Here is a 25808-nt window from a genome sequence, read left to right as displayed (position 1 = left end):
ATGAGAAACCAGAAAGAACACTTTACTTTCTTCCGAATTACTTGAGAAATTTGAAGGAAGGACTTATAAACCATTATTCTGTTGTGCTACCTACAAAGGAGACATGTCATTTATTCCTCATTCTTTTCCTGTTCTTTCTCCTTCTTGGTTTTTGTCAGTGGGATTTCAGATTTTCTAATAACAGCAATAACAGCAGTTATAGCCACTTTTGTTCACTGCACACTATACATTTAGCCTTGTGTTTGCCCTTTAAAATATAGTAATTAAATTACTATCACTCTCTTCAATACACTGAGATAGTTACCAGTGTTCTCACAGTTTTACACATGGGAAAAACAAATATCAAGGGAAGTTAAATACCATTCAACCTCTGAGATCACGTAAATTGATGCTCTTAAATTCAAACACAGGTCCATTGGATTCCACAACCTACACACTTAATCACTGTATGAAAGTGTCTTACACCTACAAAGTCAATGAAATTATCCTGACCTCTAGGAGAAGATAAGTATTATATAATTGAAAAGTATTTAATCTTCTCAGTACCCATATGTGTTTATCACTTCAAGAGGGCATATGGAACTATATATAATCACGAGAAATGATATTGAACATTGCATGTAGCACTCATAGGAATGCTTAAAGAAATAAAGACAGCTTGATATCCAGTCATATCAATTGAATCATCACCTGGATATATATGGCATAGCAAGATCACAGAAATAACTCATAAACATCACTTTTTAAATTATTTATCAACAAATTTCCATGTTGCAGCATGTCTGATTTCATTCAACATGCTCTAACAAAATATCAGATTGTAGTTTTATAGCAATCAAATATTTTTTCCACAGTTCTAGAGGCTGAAAAATCCAAGATCAATGTACTAGCAGACTTTGTGTCCAATCAAGGCCTGCCTCCTAGACATTCATTCATTTTTTCACGGTTACTTCTTATGGCAGATATGGACAGGGAATCTGTCTAGGGCCTCTTTTTATAAGGGTATTATTACTTCACATGGACTCCAATCTCATGATCTAAATATCTCTAAAAGACCTCAAGTACTAATACCATCATCTTGGGAATTAGATTGTCAATATATGAATTTCAGAGGGGAAACATTAACATTCAGACTTTTAAAAAATATTTTTGGAATTTATATTATGGATTATTTATGGTAAGGAAATAAGTCAAGAAGCTGTAGAGATGCATTTTCTATATAGACGAGACTACTGAAGGATGACTGACAACCCATGAAATAAGCCATACTTACATTTCCATCAGATTGTTTTAAAACAGAATAAAATAGAAATATAGAATCTTTGTTTTCCTAACGGTCTTTATGTTTCTTGTTGTGGCATACATAAAGTATTTGCTCCAATATAGACAAAGGGATCTTTTGGGGGATTGATCTATAATCCAGGTTCACTTGAAACACATGATTCTTCTGCCTCAGCCTTCCATGTTCTGGTTTATAGGCATTTGCTATCAGAATTGATTCTCAAGGCTCTTTGAATTTAAACAGTTGTTAATCTTTTCTGTCTTTAATTTCTCAATCGTCAATTGAGACTACAAATACAATATCTCTGTTCTCTCATTTGCTCTGATTTGCTTAATATCTCAACAATTTAGGGCTTTAGTAAGCTACTTGTGGCACATTATAGATGAATGTGATTGATTATCCTTTATATTCTTACTGGGCACATTCCAATATGTCATAAGATCCAGATTATATGGTATATACAGATAAAAATGTGATATTACAAACAAATTCCTAATGATCCCCAGTCAAAAATTGAGAATGGTTTTATGACAAGAGCATAAGCATCAGGGGACAAAAATAAATCGATACAGAATAAGAAACTCAAGTCAGGAATATCTTTTCAAATGCCTGGGGTGCAGGAAATGGGTTTATGAAAATATCAAAAGGAATAAAGAAATCCCATCTGACATTTAGTTCAGACTTTATTAGTGAACATTTTTCACTTACGATATTCACATGTAAATTCCAGACTGTGGTTTCTTTCTTACTGTCAATGGATTCTGGTTATTGCCCAATTTATCATTAGTAACTGTAATAAAGCCAACCCTAGAGTCTTCAGAAGATGATAAACTCACTCCTCTCAAATGATTTAGCAACATGGGCTTAGACAGGTTGTAAACTGAGATACATAGTCAGCATCTTTGACTTGTTCTGCTAAGTAGTGAGTATGCAGTGGGAAAATCCAAAACCTGTTTCGTTACATTTTTCACTTAATAGGAATATTCAATTATTAGTACTCCTCAAATTAAGTTGTTGCAAAGAAAACAAAACTTAAAAATGGCACATATGATAGGGTTGTCTCTTTCATCTATTAGTGAATAATCATATCCTGCATATTGTTATATTATTCATAGTTTTGACATTAAGTATTTGTTTAGACAATGCTTACACACAATATTATTATTAATATATGATAATTAATATGTCCACATTAAAATGACTCTAGGGAGAAGCTGACTGTTATACCTTCTACTTACTAATGTTGCATTTCACAATAGCAGAAAACTTACTATGATGGCAAGGAACTACCACAAAGGAAGAGATTCTCAATAAAGAAGGAAATCCATGCTGAAATCTTTACATTCCAAATGGAGCTCTTTAAAAGACTGAACTATACCTTAAATTCTATTTAAATATTACAATCTTCTTCATTTTAAAGTGCCATCCTTTGTCCTAGAAACTCTGCATATATATATGGAAGGATGTATCCATAATTCAAGGAGAGGTGTGGATTGAATGAAGAAGAGATGGTGGAAGAATGCAGTCAAGAATTCGATGCACATCCTTCAAAATTAAGAAAAGTGAGGGAAGGAGTAGGTTGGGACTGATGGTGAGAGTTTTGAAGTAATGATGATGATCAAGATACATCTTGTTCATAAGTTTCTTTGGTAAATTACAATTCCTTTGTACAACTACTTAAATATAATAAAATAAATAAGTAAAAAAAAGTGGAGATAAATTAAATTAGTTAAATTAATCAAATTAAATTAATCTGATTGATTAATCATTACTTTATATTACCTTCGATGCATTATATTTATAATTGACTTATTAAGATAAATTATATGTAAGATAATCTATAAAATATAAATAAATTTGATTGACAAATTGAAACTTTTTACATACTCTTATCTTGAAATATTCAATCAAGCATTAGCAGTATTTTTTCTAGTTATTTGGTATATTTCTTTGAAGCTATTTCTTTTTTTATTGTGAAAATACTGTACAGAGGTGTTACATTACATGAGCAAGGTAATGAGTACATTTCTTATCAAGCACTATTGCCTCTTCCTTTGTTTCCCTTTACCATCCCTTCTCATCTCCCCCTCCCCACCCCCCCACGCCAAAGTTGTAAAGTTCGTTGTTCAACATAATGTCTTGTACATGTCATTGTTGTCTTGTACATGTCATTGATGCAATTGGTCCACCTGTATCCCTATTTAAACAATTTGTTTTTTCCCTTCCCCTCCACAAATTATACCAACATCAAATACAGTGAAAACGGTTTATACCGTGGGGGAGGGACATACAAAGAACAAAGAAATCATCTTATAAATATGTTAGAAACAATAGTAAGAAAGTAAAACCATTTGAGTCCTTATCTTGGGGTTCATTTCACCTAACATCAACTTATCTGACCGTTTCTGCTTGTCTCAGACATATACTAGTTATTGCAAATAAGGGAAACCATGGGACCTCTGTTTCTTTGGGCCTGGATTACTTCACTTAATATAATTTTTTCCAAGTCTTTCCATTTCCTAACAAATGGGGCAATGTCATTCTTTCTGATGGAGGCATAGAATTCCATTGTGTATATAAACCACATTTTCTTGCTCCATTCATCCACTGAGGGGAATTTGGGTTGCTTCCATATCTTAGCTATGGTAAATAATGCTGCAGTAAACATAGTTGTGCTGGTAGTTTTAGTATGGTCTTGTTTGTGATCATTTGAGTAAATGCACAAAAGTGGGATTGCTGGATGATAGGGGAGCTCTGTGTAGAGTCTTTTGAGGAACCTCCATATTGCTTTCCAAAGTGGTTGAACAAGTTTACACTCCCACCAACAATGCAGTAATGTTCCCTTCTGTCCACATCCCCTCCAGCATCTGTTGTTATTAGAGTTCTGATTATAGCCATTCTAACTGGGGTGAGGTGGTATCTCAATGTTGTTTTGATTTGCATTTCTTTTATGGCTAGGGAGGTTGAGCATTTCTTCATGTGTCTATTGGCCATCCTTTTGGAGTGATTTCTAAGCTACAGATGTGAAGACAAACTATGTACAGTAATGCCATGTTATTTTTATCATTCTCCAGAACTCCAGAAAGTGATTGTCATGAAGGATGTTGGGGACATATGTCTCTTTGAGTTAACTTTCTTAGGATTTTGATATTTCTGTTGGAATACTACCCCCCAATATCTCTGATCTTTCTAAAGCTAACTATATGCTACTATTAGATTGCAAAAGATATTTACAGTTGGAAAAGCCTAATGACCAGCTGGATGGGAAAATTTCATGTTGTCCAAATGGTAAGTTTACCAAGATTTTACATGCCATTTATTTGCTACAAACTGGAGTACCTAAACTTTATTTTAACCAAACTTAAGCCTGTTAAATAATCACATTTGAAGTCTGCGAAAACTCCAAAATCTGAGAGGTATAGTCCATATTTTAAAACTATAATCCTTCAAAACCTAAATTTATGCTAAATTTACATTTTGTTTTAAAGTTATCAAAACATAATGTAAAACACCATGTCTTCTAATACAGTCTGTATGGAATATTAAAAAGTAAGGCTATGATTTTAGGAGCAAAATCAAGTCTACTACATGACACCTTTTAGCATCCCCTACCTCAATTTTTTGTAATTAGTTACAATACTGGAAACATTGTTTGTATTGTGTTATGTATCTTCACCAACTAAGGCAAGTTCTTTGAATATGACATCATGTTCATTTTTGATCCTTAGCAACTGGAAAATATCTTACCATAATAGGGACCCAATAAGTATTGTTTGATAGACTCTACTGTAATATTCTTGCATTGATAGAAATACAAAGCATAGTGCATATGAGGGTGGTTACTTGATATCACTAAAAGTGGAGTAGAGAAAACTATTAATACACTTATTTCAATAAGAGAAACATGCAGATTGTACAAAAATACAAATGCATAGATACACACACCATTTGGCTTCTGTTTAGTAGATCAATATGAAAACTTTATTTTCAGTACTGAGAGTTGAACCCAGGGCCTCATGTAAGAAAGCTCATTACCACTTCAGCTATACCCACAGTCCCTTGTTTTTGAGACAGTCTTTCTATCATTACTGGCCTCAAACTCACAATCTCCCTGTTTCAGCCTCTCAAGTAGCAGGGGTCACAGATAAACACCACTACTCCAGCCTCTTTCTTCAAAATTACAAGCTTTTTTTAAATTCTTGAGTGTATGGAATACTAAGAATTTTTCCAAAATTCATGTAACTTTCTAGTGCAGTGTCTTCCCAAAGTAAAGTAAAATAAAGTAAAAAAATCTCATATCCACAATGTGCTAAAAATGGTTTCATACATTTTCAAATCCAAGATTTGAAGCATACACTGAGTTGTATAAGAAAGTGATTTTCAAAGTCTCACTCCTCTTCCTTGTTCTCTCCCGTAATTTTGCTTTCCTAAATCTCTTGTGTACTATTTTCCATAGTGTTATTTTCCTAAATCCCTTGTCAACTCTTTACTGCTATAGCACAATACTCACAATCAGGTGGCTTAAAACAACAGACACTTATTCTCTCATCATTCAAGAGGTGAGAAGAGCATCATTATGATGCTAATGGGTTTAGTTTCTTCTGGAAATTCTGATGCAGAATCTTTCCTATGCCTCTCTTCCAGCTTGTAGTGTCATCATCCCAATCTAATTTTCTCTTCACATGGCCTTAACCACTATGCTTATGTCCATCTTCAAGTCACTTTCTACTTACAAGAACAAAAATCATTAGGTCAACATTCTACTAAATGCTTTCGCCTTAACTTCTTTATAATCGCAAAAATATCATTTTCAGCATCACAGTGTACACGCTGGGGATTAGGTCTTCAGTGTTTCTATTCAATAGGTCACAGTTGAACCCCCAATTCCTTAATTCACATCTATTTCAGTAACTTGTGTATCTCAATTAGAGTATACAAATATTACTTCAAGCTTTAGATTTAACAATGAATGAGTCAGCATTTTGTAAATTTGGAAATAGTATCTTACTTTTCTTCAAAAAGTGAAAACATTTTAAAAAAAAACTTACTTTTCTTCAGAAACTGAAAACATTCAAAAAGATATAACATTTCAAATATAGGAAATTCCCAAATGCCTATTTCCAATAAAAACATGTCATTTAAAACTTTTGGCTGTTTGTCTTGTCTTTCAATCATCTATCTAACTCAATTAAAAAATATCTAGCAAATACGATGACATGGAATATGATATCTAAGGGGGAAAATTCATGTTAATTAAATTACTGAGTCTGAAGATTAACACAAGTATTTATTTCTGATTGGTGCCATTTTGAATATTGCCAATTACTGGGGCAAGCTTCAGGGTATTCTCCTGTACTGATGAAATAAAATTCATAATATTTTCATACAAAAAAATCTTTAAAGAATATGGTGAGTTTTCAGTCTACTCCCAGAACTAATTCAGATCCAATATCTTTTAGGATTTTTTAAAAATTACTAGGCCATTTCAGGTGACTAAAAGTATGATTCATGGTTACTTCCTCGTGTGTGTGTGTGTGTGTGTGTGTGTGTGTGTGTGTGTGTGTGTGTGTGTGTTGTGTTGGTTGTGGGGCTTAAACACTCTGGGCCTAAGTGCTGTCCCTGAGCTCTTCAGCTCAAGGCGAGTGCTCTACCATTTGAGCCACAGCGCCACTCCACTTTTTGTGGTTAATTGAAAATAAGCCTCACTAACTTTCCTGTCCATGCTGCCTGTGAACCATGATCCTCAGAACTCAGCCTCCTGAGTAGCTAGGATTATGGTCATGAGCCACCAGCACCCAGCTCCTTCCTCCTTTCTTATTTAATGTTTTTTAGTGGACTAGTGAATTGAGATTTCCATAACTAAAATTCTTCAATGACCACAAATAGATAATGATATTAGGCCACTCTTGTAATGCCTTGAAATTGTGTAAAGAAAGGTGACTTTACAGAACAGCCTATTATATGGGCTATGAGTTCAGAATATATGATTACAATCCATTTAATGAAGTTCTCCTAAAAACCAAAAGCCCATAAAACTTGAAACATAAAAATTCCTTTCTGCTAAAATCAAATGCTTTGCACCATTCCAGTGTTATAAGTAAAATTCCACTCTTAAATCTAAGAAAAGCAAATCCATTTACATTATTTGTAACACTTATGAGCAAGCTGTGGTTTTTAATAAAACTCATCATTTGTGCATATAATAATAAGATGTAACCTCCTTTACACTCTGAGGATGGAGTTGTTTACATTTATGAATGATTCCAATCAGGCAGATATACCCATAATTGGCTCTTTATCAATCCTAATCAGAAAAAGTCTTTCATTCATTACATCGAAGTCTCAGTTTTAAGATATGAATCAAAATTAGTTGCAATTTAAATGTTTTAAAATGTTTTCTTTCAAAGTTAAGATTTTGGAGAATACATTGCAAAACCTCATTGAAATTACTTATAGAATTTACAAGATTTCAATACAGGGCAGGATGAGAACCCAGGCCTCTTGTCTCCTCTTTTAGTGTTTCCTATACTTCCCTCTGTGCGTGTGTGTGTGTGTGTGTGTGTGTGTGTGTGTGTGTGTGTGTGTGTGTGTATTTGTGGCTTCAATGATGCAAAGAAATCAAATTTGATACAATTTGTTGAAATGGATATTTTAAATCTCCAATTAGACAAAAAGATCATCATTTCTAAAATTACCACTTCAAATTCTTTATTAAGCATTATTCAATCTTTTGAGCTGATGTTTTAAGAAACATTCTTTTTAAACTATACCTTTGATCTTTTTTTATTCTGACTAATCAGCATCTGGCTGGGATGTTTCCCAGAAACTATGATGTTTTTCAAACCTGCTATTTGAATAGAAAGAATTTTCTCTACTTTGATATGTGGGTTTCATTGTGGTATTCTTACAATAAGCAGCTTTTAAGATTGATTAAAGCCCTTAGCTGTAATTCAATTAATGAATCTCAGCAGCCATTTATTGCTTTGTGTACCACAGGAAAATAGAGATCATCCTTTAGTTATTGATGTATCTGATAGCAGCATTCCAGCTGTACTACCTTAACATGTCAACATTTCTGTTAAGTGTATTTTCAGCTTGATCTGCTTTCCTTGTCTAAAGGAAAGGTGTTTTCAAGCCATCTGCTAAATTGCCAACCTTGATTTTCTCATACTGATTGTTCTGAGCAATATTATCAGGCAGAAAGTCACCCAGCTACTTCTTATCACAAGAACAATAGGTCAGAGCTAGCTTAATATGTGTATATTTTGAATTAGATGAATTACTTTTTGGCACATGTATAAAAATTTACTGTCCTGAATACTACAGGATTTTATTGTTTGGTGTGTCAATTTATAGAAATATTTTCTACATGTTTTGAGGTATTAAAACTACAGAAGTTTAAAATTATTATATTATTCTCTTTATAAATGGAGAGGAGTGCCATGGCAGAGCTCTCTGATTTATCAACATTAATCATGGTTACTAAGATAGAATTTTAATTTGATCACTTGGCTTACTTATTGACAGATAATAGTTATTTCACACTAGAGAGAAGTTTACTTTTCTTGTACATAAAAATTTCAGTAGAGCACTTCAAGATCAGCAGGGATCCTGGCTCCTAACATACTGCTCTAAATTCATTAACTCACAGCTACTCTCTTTTTGCCCAAGAGAGCTGTACAGCTTTTGCAATCATTTTTGTGTTTCAATCTTCCTTTGAAATGAATAGGTGTGAGGTTGAGTACATTACCTCTGCTCCCATTCTAAAATGTTGTCAGAGAGCTAGCCTTATACACCTGTGAGGGACACTAAGAAATGTTGTGCTTGGCATGATGACCATGTACCCCCAAAATTCTATTCCTGTACATGAAAGGGAGAAAGAATACTAGGGCAACACTAGCAATCCCTGCCACCATACTAGCAAGAAAAATGAAAATAAATAGTAAATCAATAATCCCTTCTATTTATGTAGCACTTTTGCTGAGCTCATTTAATTATATTACTTCATACTCATTTTAGTCAAATCTTAATGATCTGCACTAAAACTTGGGAGGAGTGAAGAATCACAAATACTTGAAAGTGGTAGATAATAAAAATGTAATGAATATTTTATTTTGATTTGAATGTTGTTTGATGCCTCCACAGTCAAGACCAATTATATCAAATTACCAATAAACCTCATATACTAAAACATTCTATGCCTACATATCCATGGATCTCCTCAGGCTATTCTTTCTCTACATACAACAGCTTTTTCTCTCTTGTTTCCTGCCAAACACCCACTCATCTTTTAAGATTCATCTTGTTATCTGATATCTCTTTCATTTACTCTCAAAAAAAAAAAAAAAAGACAACCTTTGCCACTAATAAAGGCTACAATGAATTGACTTTCTTTTGTTTTCCTATCCTATCTTGAGTAAACCACAATTTATTGTCTGTTGGTTTGTTTATTTGTCTCTCAAAATAGAAAGGAAATGTTGAGGTTAAGATCAAAGCTAATTTGTTTAGTTCCTCACAGCTGGGTGCTGGTGTCTCACACCTGTATTCCTAGCTACTCAGGAGGCTGAAATCTGAGGATCATGGTTCAAAGCCAGCGCAGGCAGGAAAGTCTGTGAGACTCTTATCGCCACTAGAAAACTAGAAGTGGCGCTGTGGCTCAAGCAGTAGGGCAATCACTGAAGAGTGCAGCTGAAGAGTGCAGGCACAGCGTCCAAGCCCAGAGTTCAAGCTCCACGATCGACAAAAACAAAACTGCTACTTTACAACATCTTGTCAGTGTAGAAAGTATCAACTGTCTTTTGCTTATTTGAAGCATAATATGAAATGCAGGCTATATACAAGGGACTTAAATGATAAACATTTTCATTTAAGAATATTTGCTGAACACCCCACAAGAGGCAGTTGTGTGTGTGTGTGTGTGTGTGTGTGTGTATGTGTGTGCTTGTGTGTATATATATTTTTTGCAGTTTCATGCAGAAATCTTAGTAAAGTTATAGCAAAAATAATTTTAGATGGTTGTTACCACCAAGTATTTGTATGAATATTCTGATTAATTCAATAATATATAAAATAGAAATATCAATAATAACTCTTAGAAGACATACTTATCACTATTTATAGATTAACATATACTTAAAAGTAAACAGCACTGGGCTGAGAAGTTGGCTCCATGGTAGTGTTTGCCTCACATGCATGAGGCCCTTGGTTCAATTCCTCAGCACCACATAAGCAGAAAAAAGCTGGAAGTGTCACTGTGGCTCAAATAGTAGGGCGCTAGCCTTAGGCTGAAGAGCTGAGGGACAGACCCCAAGTCTAGAGTTCAGCCCCCATGACTGACAAAAAATGAACATTGTTTTATAAATTATTCAAAATAACATGAGTTCAATAAAATGGTAAAGTAAAAACATAAAATATGCAGAATATCTTTAATAAGGGAAAAACCTAAAAAAATTAGAAAACATTACATTGTTAAAGGAGCCAAAACAATAAACTGTCAAAGAATTGCTCTAAAATGAAATAAGAATATTTTAAAGCAAAAATCTCAATGGATTTTTATATAAGAAAACTTAATGACTCTAAATTTAACCTTTAAAAAAATGAAGAACTCAAACAGATAAATCTAAAAATTAAGAGTTATAGACAATGCCCTGTCTACCAAAATACTATAATAAGTCACAAATTATTATGAACAATGATAAATTCTAAATAAATGCTATGAATGTATTAGACTAAATGGAAAGAGAGTCAAATTAGAGATTCCCCATATTTTTTGTCACATATCTGAATTCAGATAAGTTAAGGAGCTAACTTTAAACTTGTAGACAAAAACATCCCTTCTCAAAAGTCAACATTAGAAATACTAGAAAAAATGCTATTAATATATTTGAGAAAAAGTTTTTATCCTTGGTGCTATAGTCTGAATTGCCCTTCAAAATTTGTATGTTGAAATTGTAAACTCCAATGTGACTTCATTTAAAGCTTCTGCTTTCAGTAAGTAATTTTAAAGTTTAAACAGTTTACAACAGTGGATCCTAATCCAGAATAGCTGGTATCCTTATAAGAAGAGATTAGGATACAAATTTAAAGAAGAAAGGCATGTCAAGACACTGGTAGGAAATGGCAATGCAAAAGATGAGGAGAAAGGCCTCAGAAGAAATCAACCTTGTCAAAATCTTGATTTCCCACTTCTAGACTCTAAAACTGTAAGAAACTCCTGCTGTTTATTTTACCCAGTCTGTGGTACCATTTTATGTTAGCTTTAGCTAACTAAATAATAAGCAATTTGACAAAAATAAGATAATAAAAGGAAAGAAAACAACAACCAGATAAAGATCATAAAACTTATCATTAATCACAGAAATGATAATTAGATTGAAATACTAGATGCATACATAACTATGTTTATTAAAATTTATTATGTGATAGTTGTGGTCATGCTGTTTATAATAGGAGTAATAAATGGAAGCATATAATAGAAGCAATCTCAATGTTACAAAATGAAATGATTCCAGGCACTGTCGGCTTATGCTTGTAAACCTAGCTACTCAGGAGGCTGAGATGTGAGGATCATGGCTCAAAGCCAGTCCAGGCAGCAAACTCTAACTTATCTCCAATTAACTACCAAAATGTCCTAAGTGGGCTGGGGTTCATGTGGTAGAATGATAGTGTTACACAAAAAAGTTCAGGGACAGCTCCTAGGTCCTGAGTTCAAGTCCCAGGGCCAGTACCAAAAAAAGAAAGGAATGATTTTAATAAATTACAAATGTCATCTTTGTGTATGCAATTGTGTACTCTATATTTCCAATTGATTCTAAGTGTCATCTCCAAACTCACATATTAAGCAAAAAAGTTTGTTGTGGTACACAGCACAATGTTAATAGCACAATATTATAAAGTCAAAACCAAACTTTTCATTTACATTCTCAAAATAAAAACTTCTTGTTTAAAGATTACTCCTATAGCTTAATGATCCCATTAAATTATGAGACTGAGCATTAGAGGCTGTGAATTCCTAATCTAGGCAGGCCTCTCAATGCCAAAATCAAGGCACAGATAGAGAAGGCCTTGAAATACCAAGACTACTATTTGGGTAGATTTACATAAACATTTTGAAGCCCAGTATTCAGAACAGTTATTTTACATAATTCTTTTAGCATTCTAGACCTGAAACTTTCCCCCATCATCCTTTATTAGAAGAAATTCTTTGTTTAAAGATTACCCAAGCCTCAAACAACATAAAAGTCTTACCTCTTATCTCATTATTTTGATCCTTTTCAGCTTCTGCCTCTATCACTCCTCTTTCAAGGGCAGACTAATAACTACATTCAAGGCTTAGCTTGTTCCTTCTAGGGCCTGCTAGATCTACCTGGGGAGTAGGTCATATATATTCCAAAGAATACAACTCAGTTCATATGTGTTAGCAAGAATTGTGCTGAGAATACATCCTGAGTGTATCAGTTCAGTCAGTCGAAAATAAAAATGGATAAAGAACAGCTTGATAATATTGTGGCACTCCTCTTTGGCATGATTCTTATTTAGTGGCTGTAACATGTTGCTGATAGGGTAATAATGTTCGACAAGAAATGTACTTATTACCTTACTCATGTAACTGTAACCCCTCTGTACAGTACCTTACAGATAAAAAAATTTTAAAAGATGATGGATTACATCAAATTAAGTGAAGGGACCAGAATTCCAAAATCAATGTCAAGGAAAAAAAGATAAGGGAGATAATATATTAGAATGTATGTACTATAACAAAATACAAAGCCCGTCATTTGATCATGTTCCACAAAAGAGTCCAAAAACTATGATGTTTATTTAAGAGCTTCCTCTGGAATCAATTTAGGATGAGATTTCAATTGAGTGATGTCTTTGCCTAGCCTTTTCCATTACTATATCATCTTCATATTCCCTTAACAAGTTTCCTGAAGGCAGTCTCTCAAACTGCTTGTCCAAGAATCACCATCTCAGACTCTATTTCTATGAAATCCAAAGTAAGCTAGCTAGCACTCTAAAGAAAAATGTCTATCAACTTGACCACTTATTCTGCTTTTCCTTTTCTACATATGTCCCTAACTGATATACATTATATGTTGAAACAAATTAGCAGATAACATACACAAATGAACAAATAATATATAACACATGTTGTTTATTTGTTTCTCGCTCTCCTCAGACCTTAATATCTATGACAGTAGGTATTTTCTTCTTTATTTACTAAAATATCTCTAAAGCCAACCATGGCATTTGGCCCATAAGAGACATTTGATGAATAGTTTTGAATAAGTAGGTGAATTAACAGGAGGTAACAAGGTCAACAAGAAATGTACTCACTACCTTATGAATGTAACTGTAATCCATCTGTACATCACTTTGAAAATAAAATTGAATTTAAAAATAAAATAAAATGACCCGGGTGCTGGTGGCTCACACCTGTAATCCTAGCTACTCAGGAGATCTTAGGATGGTGGTTCAAAGATATCCCAGGCAGGAATGTCCGTGAGACTCTTATTTCCAATTTGCCACCAAAAAAACCCCAAGTGGTGCTGTGGCTCAGAGTACTCGCCTTGAGCTGAAGAGCTGAAGGACAGCACCCAGGCACAGAGTTCAAGACCCACATCTGACACAAAAAGTGAATAAAAATGAATAAAAACGGGTATATAGCATCATTTCATCTTCCTATTTTATGCTTTTAAATGTATGGTCATGTAAAATATATAAAATGAGGTATGAGCAAATTTTCAAATAACTTTCATTAAGTAAAGTCCAACAAGTAAAGGGTGATAATGATCAAGATGCACTGACTTGTAAATGGAAATGTTGAATTGAATGGTACCTCTTAAAGATAATAATAATTTCCAACACATTCAGAATGATGAAAAAAATCTTAAGTCGAACCATCTGAATTATGTTAAATTAGGTTGACTACTCAATTTTTAAAACATCTCTACATTAACAGATACAATCACGGAGGGTGCCAGAGGCCCACAACTATAATTCTAGATACTCAAAAGGCTGAGATCTCAGTATCATGGTTCAAAGCCAGAAAAGATAGATAAATCTGAGATTCTTAACTATAACTAACCAGAAAAGAGTTGGGACTGGAGGTAGAGAGCCAGTCATGAGCAAAACAGAAGAAGAGTACAAGGTCCTGTGTTAGAGCCCAAGAATTGGCACAAAAAACAAGGAAAAATGAGGTACAAATGGGGGAAAGATTTGTCACCAATTTTAACCTCTCAAATTCGCAAGATTTCTAAAAATGGAATTATTCTTAATAAAAGTAGACTGAGAAGAGACTCATCTACACTTTTCTTCAAAGCTTTAAATTTATAACTCTGGGAAATAATGATAAAAAATTTTTACTGATGAAATAACTAGTGATAAGTCAAGAATTTTTTTTTCAAAGTGGTTAATAGAAATTTATTTAAAAATTGATTTTCTATTCCAGGACATGCAGACAGCCAGCTACCTGCAAATGAAAACATACTTTAAGCCACATTTCTTGGTTTGAAGTTCAATTGTTTCAAGTTGAATTGTCCTTAAGAGAAATTTATCCACAGTTCTTTTTTTTAGTGCAATTTCATTTTCTATTTTTTTTATTATCAAGGTGATGTATAGAGGAGTTAAAGTTAATAAGATAATATGCAAATTTCTTGTCAAACATGTTACCCCTTCCCACATTTTTCTCCTACTTTCCCTCCCCCGCTCCCCCAAGTTGTGTAGATCATATCCAAAATACTGCCTTCTGTATGTCACTGTTGCATTGGTTCCGCCGTTGTCCTTTGTCTCACCATTCTGTTGCTCCCTTTCTCTTCCCTAATACAAATAAACATATATATAATACCAGAGTACGAAAATCAAATACAGTGACAACAGAGGACATACCATAGTAAGAAGAACATACAAAAGAAACAAGAAATCACATAGTGAATTAAAAACAAAAACAACAAAGAAAAACCTCTTTTTTGCATGTCTTGGAGTTCATTTCACTTAGCATCATCTTATACGGTACATAGCTATTGGGCTATTCTGCTCATCTGATAAGATTATCCTAGACATATACTTATTATTGCAAATGAGGGAAATCATGGGACCTATGTTTCTCTGGATCTGGTTTATTAACTCAATATAATTTTTTCCAAGTCTTTCCATTTCATAACAAATGCGCAGTGTCATTCTTTCTGATGGAAGCACAGAATTCTTTTGTGTGTGTGTATATATATATATATATATATATATATATATATATATATATATATTACATTTTCTTGATCCATTCATTTACTGAGGGGCATCTGGGTTGTTTCCATATTTTAGCTATGGTGAATAATGCTGCAATAAGCATAGTTGTACTGTAGCTTTAGTATGGCCATGTTTTATTTTTATATTTTATTCATTGGTTAATAAGTTTGGGTTTTTGGTTTTTTATTTTTGTAATTGTAACCCATTTGTATGGTATTTTCACAATGTTTTTTGTGTGTGAAAATACTGTAAGAGGGGTTACAATGACATGAGCAAGGTAATGAGTACGTTTCTTATCAAGCATTGTTGCCTCCTCCTTTGTTTCCCCGTATCATCCCTACCCTCCCATCTCCCTCCTCCTTCACCCCTCCCCTCACCCCCCACCTCCACCATAGTAGTATGGCATTTTTTGTGATCATTTGGGTATATCCACAAGTTCTTATGAGCTATTTTCTAAGATAAATATTAACAAAGATATAGACATCTAAATTTGTTACATTGGCTTAAAGTTAATCTTAATGTGGCATTTGCCTCAGTTATTAAACATTAGGTTGTGTATAATAACAACTGATGGCATAAAATGTTTAATGAAAAAAATACAAAAATGCTTAATGATGCAAATATTAATGTCTGATTGAAAGAAAAGCATATGTCTTTTAAGTATGGTAATATTGAAGTAGTTCTTATTATTCTGAAAACAAATTTTATTTCTACATGTTTTCGATTTTTTTTTTTAGGTCTGTCGTGGGTCCTGAATTCTGGGCCTGGGCGCTGTCCCTCAGCTCTTCAGCTCAAGTCTAGTGCTCTACCACTAGAGCCACAGTGCCACTTCCAGCTCATTTTTTCTTGCTTATGTGGTGTTGAGGAATCGAACTCAGGGCCTCATGCATGCGAGGCAATCACTCTACCACTGAGCCACCTTCCTAGCCCTGTTTTCAATTTTTGTGGTATGATTTGTAGCTACAATTAGAAAACTTTGAGAATATTAATGGAGAAAAATTGGTAATATTGAAGAAATGCCAATAACAGTGAAAAATGTATATATACATTCGTGTAAAGTAAGGGAAAGAAAGTGACAGAGAAAATTAATGCACTGAAATATATCAACATCTGCTTTGCTGATTGGTGAGACTACATGTGAATTTTTAAAGTTCTTTTGACTATTAAGTCAACAAATACCACTAACATTCAATACTGTGATTAGTACTAGGAATGCAAAAATGATCAATATAGTAGAAAGCCTCTCCTTCCATGAAATTATTTATAGAGTACTGCTAAGGAAACAATTCTTTGCACACTTCCTTCCAAATAGACTATAATATCTTTAAAAACCTATTACACTGCACACAGGTGGAAACAGTAAATCCACTTTTGCAACCCAGAATTCATTATTGAGTATGAGTTTCAGTACAGTAAGAAGGAATATAATTCCTTCAATAAAGTGATGGGGGTATTGTTACTCATGCAGGTTGGCTGTGAGAATACAGCTGACATAAAAGTTAACTCTGACATAAAAGTTAAATAGAAGAAAAGGAACCTTACAATGCTTTCATGGAAAAAATATTGAATCAAAATGAACTGCCCCCAATAGAAAATTTCTCCTTGCTTGATTTTCACAGCAATTTTGGTTTTCAGAAGTTTTTTATGCAAATCTTTAATGACTGCCATGATATCATAAAGACTAAATAAGCATTCTATAACTTCAAAATGAAAATATTCTAATAAACTAATGTAAGCAGACACAACCAACAGTGATAAAAGGCAAAAGCAAGATATCCATGAGGTCTTCATTTTAATGTGCAGCAAAAAGAGTATTTGAAAATAGCTCTCAAAGGAGAAGGCAAAGGGGAGATTGGAGGGAAGGAAATAGGAAAAGACTGAGGGTCAATAATTTTAGTCTAAACGATTTAGCTAAAAGCAAGATGTTTCTTTATTAGTATATAATTATATAGCCCTCTCCACTTGTTTTTTGGTAGGTTTGGTTCCTTTAGGTTACCAATAGATATTTAAGGTAATATCCTAGATAGAACTTTTGAATCATAGAAATAGATGAAATGACATATGGATGATTTTCTTGCTGCCTACCTACAAATTGAATATGGGCAATAGATATGTTAATCATTAATTCTGAGACTTGAAACTATTGCTATTATTAAAATTCCTTCACAGTGCTTCACATTTCATTGTGAAAGATTTAATTGCTATAGGGATCAGCTTACTTAGCCATGAAAGAACTTGGGAATTTTCTTTCTCCTAAATTTTGCTTGATGAGATTTTACTGAAACTTCATCTACTAACTGAATGAAATTACTTCCATAGTATTTTCAAAACATATACCATTTGCCAACACCATAATAAACTGTGTTTGTTATACTTCCATAAGTTAACAGTCATATATGGTCACATAATCTTTATTCACATTAACTCATGTAATCTTTCAGAAGATACATTTTAACTTTTTTCTCTTACTCAGTTTAGAACACCTAAATTTCAATTACTTTTATAGACCCAAAGTACCAGGAAAGTAAATCATACAGCAATGGAATATATCCTACTTTCAAAACTAGTCAGAAAATGGCTAAGATTCTCTGAAAGAGAAAAAAAAACATAATTTAACCCTATTGATATTTTTCACTGCTATATGTCATTTAATGCTTTTAGGTACAAAAAAAGTTAAAGATAACTATTCCCATGTTGAATAATATCTTACAACTTACAGATCATACATAATTTTTACTTCATTTGGGCATAATAATTATATGAAATAGACTGGACTGAAAATATTGCCATTAATATAAATATAAAGAAAGCAAATCCAGAGGTGATAAAGATGGAAGTAGGATTTAGACATTTTAATTGAAGGTGAAAAAAAATTGTACCACCTTTCACAATCATAAGGTGAAAACAACTGTGCTCTGTAAAAATATAAAATAAAATAAAATAAAAACTCTTTTCCCAAGTATAGTTCTATTGGTGAATTTTAGTCTAAAAATCAGGTATAATGAGTGCTACTTTGTTCACACCAAAATACATATAAAGTTAAATTCAGAAAATGTATGTAATCTTCAAATAATTCTGTATGTATGAACAGTGTTGGATATTGTAAATTATATTGCACTATCTTCCCATCAAAACCATTTCCCTACTTCAAGACACAACATAGTTGCCACCATCCAATCACATCCAAAGAAGGTAAACCAACCATCCACAAACAAGAAGCTGATAACTACAACTTGTTATTCACAGGATTATCAGACTCTGTGAATAACCCAGAATGCCAAATTAAATTTTAATTTCACACATACAGAGATAATTTCTTACAAATATGCCCTAAATATTATATAGGTCATATACTCACGTTTTTTATTGTCTTTGTTGAATTTGTAGGCATATGAAATCAGACTATAGAGATCTCAATAATTCTCTAACTGAGAATGTATAATGGAAGAAAATAACCTTGAGATCTAGAAGACTATCTGTTAACTCTGACTATAAGATTAACTTATTTTTTATTGTAAAAGTGCTGCAAAGAGGAGTTACAGTTACATGAGTAGGGAAATGAGTACATTTCATAGTGAACATTGATTCCTACTCCTTTATTTTCCCCCTACCATCACTTCCCTCCCCACCTCCCAAATTCATCCCTGCCCCCCACCCCGACAATGTAACATTCGTTTTCAATATAGTGTCCTGTACATCTCATCATCACAATGGGTCAGCCTGAATCCCCATTTAAGTGTTCTGCAATATCCCTTCTCCTCCCCAAATTACAAATATATATATATATATATATATATATATATATATACAAGGTGCAGAACACCTGCATCAAATCCGGTGAAAAAACACCTCTTGTGTCCCTGTGATGACAAACCTAGAGCTAGCATTATACGTAATGGCGAAAACTTACAGCCATTTCCTCTATATTCAGGAATGAAACAAGGGTGTCAAATCTCCCCATTCCTCTTCAACCTAGTGTTAGAATGTCTAGCTACAGCAATAAGACATAAAGGTGATCCGGATAGAGAAGGATGGAGTAAAACTCTCCCTCTTTGCAGATGACATGATCTTGTATTTAAAGAACCCCATGGACTCCACTTCCAAGTTACTTGAGCTGATCAGAAACTTTGGAAAAGTAGCCGGGTATAAAATTAACCCTCGGAAATCAGTGTCTTTTCTGCATACCAATAATGAGAAGAGCACAGCTGAAATCAGGAAAGTAACCCCTTTTGTAATAGCCCCACAAAAATAAAATACTTAGGAGTTAACTGAACAAAAGAGGTGAAGGAACTGTATGATGAAAACTTTAAAAACATGAAAAAGGAAATTAAAGCAGAGCTAATTTCCTTTTTCAGGTTTTTGTCATATATAGCCTTTATTATATTGAGGAATGTTCCATGGATTCCTAGTTTTTCCAGAGCCTTCATCATAAAGGCATGCTGGATCTTGTCAAATGCTTTTTCTGCATCTATTGAGATAACAATGTGGTTCTCATCCTTGCTCTTTTGTGTATATTGAACCAACTCTGCATCCCTGTAATGAATCCTGTTTGATCATGGTGTATGATTCTTTTGATGAGTTGTTGAAGTCAATGTTGAGAAGTTTTGCATCGAAATTCATCAAAGAAATGAGTCTATAGTTCTCTTTCTTTGATGAGTCCCTGCCTGGTTTGGGGATAAGGGTTATGCTGGCTTCATAAAAAGAGTGTGGTAGTGAATTTTTGCTTTCAGTTTCATTAAAGAGTTGGAGGAGTATTGGTGTGAGTTCGGTTTTGAAGGTCTTGTAGAATTCAGCTGTAAATCCATCTGGTCCTGCACTTTTCTTGGGTGGGAGTTCTTTTATTGCTGCTCTTGTTTCGATGCTTGATATGGATCTGTTAAGTTGTTTTAAATCATCTTGGTTTAGTTTGGACATGTCAATATTTGCTAGAAATTTGTCCATATTGTTCAGATTCCTAAACTTATTATCATAAAGGTTTGAGAAGTATCCCCCTATTATATTCTGAGTCTTGGCTGCATCTGCAGTGATGTTTCCATTCTCATCTCTAAGTTTATTTGGATGTGTTCTCTTTCTTTCTCGTAAGATTTGCTAAGGGTCTGTCAATTTTATTAATTTTTTTGAAGAACCCACTCTTTGTTTTGTTAATTCTTTCTATAGATTTTTTGGACACTTACTCATTTAGTTCGGATTTAATTTTAATTATTTGTTTCTGTCTACTGGACTGGGGTTTAGCTTGTTGGGTTTTTTTCAAGGAGCTTTAGGTATCTCATTAAATTGTTGGTTTCAGATCTTTCCAATTTGCTGACTTAGGAACTCAGAGCTATAAACTTGCCTCTGAGTACTGCCTTTGCTGTGTCCCAGAGGATCTGGTCATTTGTGTGTTCATTTTTGTTGAATATTATGAACATTTGAAGTCTATTTTATCTGATATTAGGATTGCAATTCCCGCTTGTTTATGGGAGCCATTTTCTTGATATATTGTATTCCAGCCTTTCACTTTCAGAATATGCTTGTTTTTATGGGCAAGGTATGTCTCTTGCAGACAAGATAGCAAGGTATGTCTCTTGCTTTTTGATCCAACTGGGCAATCTATGTTGCTTAATTGGAGAGTTAAGACTATTAATATTAAAGGTTAGGACTGAGGGGTATTTGTCTGCCCCTACTTTTTTATTCATATTTTTGGGGGAAACTGTGCCTTGGCTGTCTTGTGATTACATATTTCTCTGTTTGTGGACTGCTTCATTTCCTATGTTCTATTCTTCTTGGTTTTCTATATGTAGAACGTCTTTGAGGATTCTTTGAAGAGCTGGTTTGGTAGCAATATATTGCTTCAGATTTTCCTTGCTGTGCAAGGTTTTTATTTGTCCTTCTGCTATGAATAAGAGCTCAGCTGGGTAGATTATTCTTGGTTTGTAATTATTTGACTTTAGGGCGTGGCATACCTCTTTCCAGGCCACCCGTGCTTTTATGGTGTCTGCTGAGAAGTCTGAGGTAATTCTGATTGGGTTACCTTTATATGTGATTGTTCTCTTCTCCCTGACAGCTTTAACAATTCTTTCTTTAGTGGCTATTGAGCTGGTATGGATTAAAATGTGGCAGTGGGATGACCTGTTCTGGTCTGGTCTATTTGGGGTTTTAAAAGCTTCTTGTATCTGGATGGTCTGTTCTTTTGTATATTTGGGAAGTTCTCTGCTAGTATTCTGCTGAATATACTTCCTAATCCATTGGCTTCCCTCTCCAGGTCCTCTTGTATACCTATTATTCTCAAATTAGGCTTTCTGAATGTATCTTGTATTTCCTGCAGTGACCTGTCATGCCTCTTAGTTTTGTTATGAATAATTATGTGCTCTTTCTCTATGGAGTCTAAACTGTTTTCAGCCTCTGATATTCTTTCTTTGACCTCTTCCATTCTACTTTGAAGGCTTTTTCCTTCGGTGTCTATCACTTTGCTTCTTGCTAGTCTTTCTTAATGGTGGCCAGCTCCTTACTAAGGATTTCTTTTAAGTCTTGAATAGATTGCCTTACCTCCTGGAGTTGGTTCTCAGACTTTTCTTTCCACTCCTTAATCTGGGTTCCTATCTTTTCATTAACTTCTTTCTCCCTCTGCTGGACTTCCATTTTATTTGTGGAGGCCATGAAGTCATCTATTAGCTTCTGGTTGGCCTCATTGCATTCTCTGATAACCCTATTCAGGGTGTCTAATTTTTCATTCAGCAGGTTTACCAGCCATGCTTTTTATCTATCTTGAGCATTATCCTCTAGGTCATTCTGGGACTGCTCTGTAGCTTGTTTATGTGGAGATGGTGTTAGGGTTTGTTGATTGGCCATGTTCCTTGTGTTTCTGCAGTTGCTTATACCCATTTAGTAACAGGAACCACACTGATATGACAGTAGGAGGAGTCTTTTTTTTGGACCTGAGCCAAACTGGTGTCATGTAGATGTATAGGTCTTAGGGTTTCAAAGTTATGTGTAGGTGTTTTCCTATTTAGCTTTCTTTCTTTCTTTCTTTCTTTCTTTTTTTTTTTTTTTTTGCTTGGAGATGGATATTATGGCTTCAGGGTCAAGATTATGTATAGTTGTAACTTTTGAGACCACCTGGGTTTGGCTGATAAGTAGTCTGCTCCTTAGAGTTAAAAAGATGGGCCCCTTGTACTCAAAATAGTCAAATGGATCCAATTTTGTGGTCATATATAGAAGCAACTGTAAGTTGGGTCAGATATAAACCATTAGGGATCAATGGGCTAGAGCAGATGGAGAAGTAAAGGGTTAGGATTGGAGAGATACGAATTCAAGTTCAGAAGAGAACTTGGGTATAATAATAGCAGAGGGGTAAGAACAGCTTAGGGAGGGATATATGTAGTAGGAGGAGAACAAAGACCTTGTTACCAAGTGTAAGAAGTGGAAAAGAATTTGAAGAAAGATTACGTAGGGAGTAGCTGAGAGATCAAGATGAAAGTAAGATAAAGAAGTTGCATATAAGTGTATTTGGGAGACTTTCTGAGATTAGAGAAAGATTATTCATATATTATTGGAAAGCCACTTAATCTAAGCTAACTCCTGTAATTATTGTTTACACATAGGAGGCCTTACTCTGTGTATAGAACTAGGCAGGGTAGCTCTGATGGAGTAGTAGTATAATGTGGAGAGAAAGGAGAAGGGGAGAGTGAGAGGAAAAGAAATAAAAAACAAAAAAACCTTACAAATTAGGAAATTGGAAACAGAATAAAACCAAATAATAATGAAAAATAGAAGCTTTAAGTGGAATAGCAAATCCTAAATCACAATACACATAAGTAACACATAGAAATAAAAACAAACAACAAATGATCAGACATAAAAACTAGCAAAACAAAACAAAATCAAGAATAAAAAAACTAAAGAATGGGTTTTTCGGATTTTTTGGGGGGAGCTTTAACCTCCCTGTAGTCCTCAGAGCAGATTCCTGATAGAACCTTGTATGTCTTGCTGTAGTTCACTTTCCTTGTAGCTTGGATGGGAGCAGATGATCTTTTGATGGGGGAAGGTGCCTGCTATCTATAGTCCCCTTCTCAGGCCTGGTGGGAGGGAGTTTTGGGGAGTTTCAGGTTTGTAGACTGCTATCATTGGCCTGGAGTTATGTTCCCAGGCTTTCCCAGGTAGAACAGAGCTTATGTCCCTGTTCTGTTATGGTATGATCTCTCCCTTTTGGAAGGGGGCTTGGATCAGAGGGCTTTGGGATCTCACAGGTAATTGCCACCCAGGGAGTGGACCCATTTGGGTTACTCATGAGTTCTGTAGTTGGTGGTGTGCCAGAGGGTAAGATGGAGTTAGTAGGTTCTCAGTCAGAGGGTCTGGGTGTTGGCAGGTGCAAGTGGAGGGGGGCGACTCTGCTGATGCTGAAGGGCCTCCTCTGTTGCAGTGTGGGGAGTCCTGGGGCTGGGGGGGCAAATGGAGGTTGGTGCAGCAGGCTGGTGTGGGCTGCGGGGCATCATGCTGGTCTAAGGCAGAGGCGGTTGGAGGGGGTGGGCCAGCAGTGGGCAGCCTTGGGGATGGCAGCCTGCAGCTGCTAGGTGTGTCTCTGGAAATGCCTGTAGCAGCTTGATGGTGCAGCAGCTGTGAGAGCCTGGGGTCTGCACAGAGTGGCAGCAGAGAGGGAGCAGGTCCCATCAGAGTGCCCAGTGGGCAGAGTGGTTGGCACGTAGAGCTTAGAGTGTTGGATTGGCTGCAGCTGTGGTTTCCTGGGAGTCTTGTGTGGGGTTGGCTGGGGCCCATGGGGACCCTGACAGAGCTGCAGTCATGGACTGACTTTGGGGCCTTACCCGGTGGTGCCAATTTCTGGTGACTGTAATGGCAGTATTGCTGTGTTTGTTCTTTCCTTGTAGCCAACCTGGGGGCGGGGGGGACATGTTGGGGTGGGGGCTGCTCGTGGGCTGGGAGGTCTTCACCAGATTCCCTCCTAACCTTCCGTGGTTCTATTATTGAGCATTTTCTTCGGTTTTTGGGTGTTCCTCTGCTTAAAGTCTGCAGAGTCTGGGAGTGGCATGGCGCAGAGCTGCGTGGTGCAAATGCTCCACAGAGGTCCCGTTCACTGTTTCTCTTTTCCCTTTCCTTGCCTGCTAGGATAGTCTTCTTGTAGTAGAAAAACTCTTTAGGAATTTAGAGTTTGATTGGAGTGGATCTCTTGAGGTAAAGTGTGGCTGTGCCCCTAGATCTTCTTTTGGTCAGAGACCCGTAATCGAGCTACCTGTGAGAGTGCCACCATCTTCCCCCTTCCGGGCCCCCCTCCCCTGCAACCCCCACCACCTCAGATTAACTTATTTTTGAAGTACTCATTTTATCCAAAGCTCCTATGTCACTAGGTGCCTATATTTCTTCTGGAAGTCCCACTGAAGTTAGCCATTGCTATTTTACACAGACTGGACTGGAGAGCTTTATCTTCTGTGTTTTAGATGGATCTGACCAGAAGCTTGGTCTTTAGGTGAGCCATGTTCCCAATGAAGATTCATCATGATTAGAGTTTTAGCAAAATCATTCTTGGTCCTAGAATCTTATAGTCCCTACCAAGTAGACCAGAGGAAGATTATAATGGAATAGATGTTAGCTTAAAGTGAACAGACTTGTCTTATTTCTTGTGAACTTTTTCAATTGCTATGTGACTTTGCAAAAGATATAAAATTTCTCTGATCATCAGTTATTTCTTCTTTAAAATAAGAACATCTAGGCCAGACCCAAAGAAATATAGATGCCATGGTTTCCTTCATTTGTAATAATTAGTATACGTCTAGGATAATCTTATCAGATGAGCAGAAAAGCTCAAAAGCTATGTACATATAATCATATAAGATGATGTTAAGTGAAATGAACCCCAAGATATAGACAAAAGAGGTCCTTCTTTGTTGTTGTTTTTAATGTACTATGTGATTTTTTTCATTTCCTTTGTATGTTCTTTCCCCTATGTTATATTCCCTGTTGTTACTATACTTGATTTTGGTACTCTGTATCTTGTATATACATTTATCTAATTTTGGTAGGGGAAGGGGAATAACAAAATGGTGAAACATGTACACAGGATGACCCATTGCAACAATGATACAAGAAACTATATTGGAAATGAGCTTTGCAACTTGGGGTAGGGGGAGGAATGAGGGGGGTGGGGGAGGGAAGGGATAGTGGGAGAACAACAAAGGAGGGGGTATCAATACTAGACAAGAAATGTACTCATTTTCTTACTCATGTGACTGTAACCCCTAGGTACAGAATCTTTACAATAAAATAAAATTTAAAAAATAAGATCATCTATTTC

The sequence above is a fragment of the Dipodomys spectabilis genome, unplaced genomic scaffold (assembly GCF_019054845.1).
Source record: "Dipodomys spectabilis isolate Male_0828 unplaced genomic scaffold, ASM1905484v1 ptg000369l, whole genome shotgun sequence".
Taxonomy (NCBI): domain Eukaryota; kingdom Metazoa; phylum Chordata; class Mammalia; order Rodentia; family Heteromyidae; genus Dipodomys; species Dipodomys spectabilis.
Note: the sequence above shows the minus strand (reverse complement) of the source record.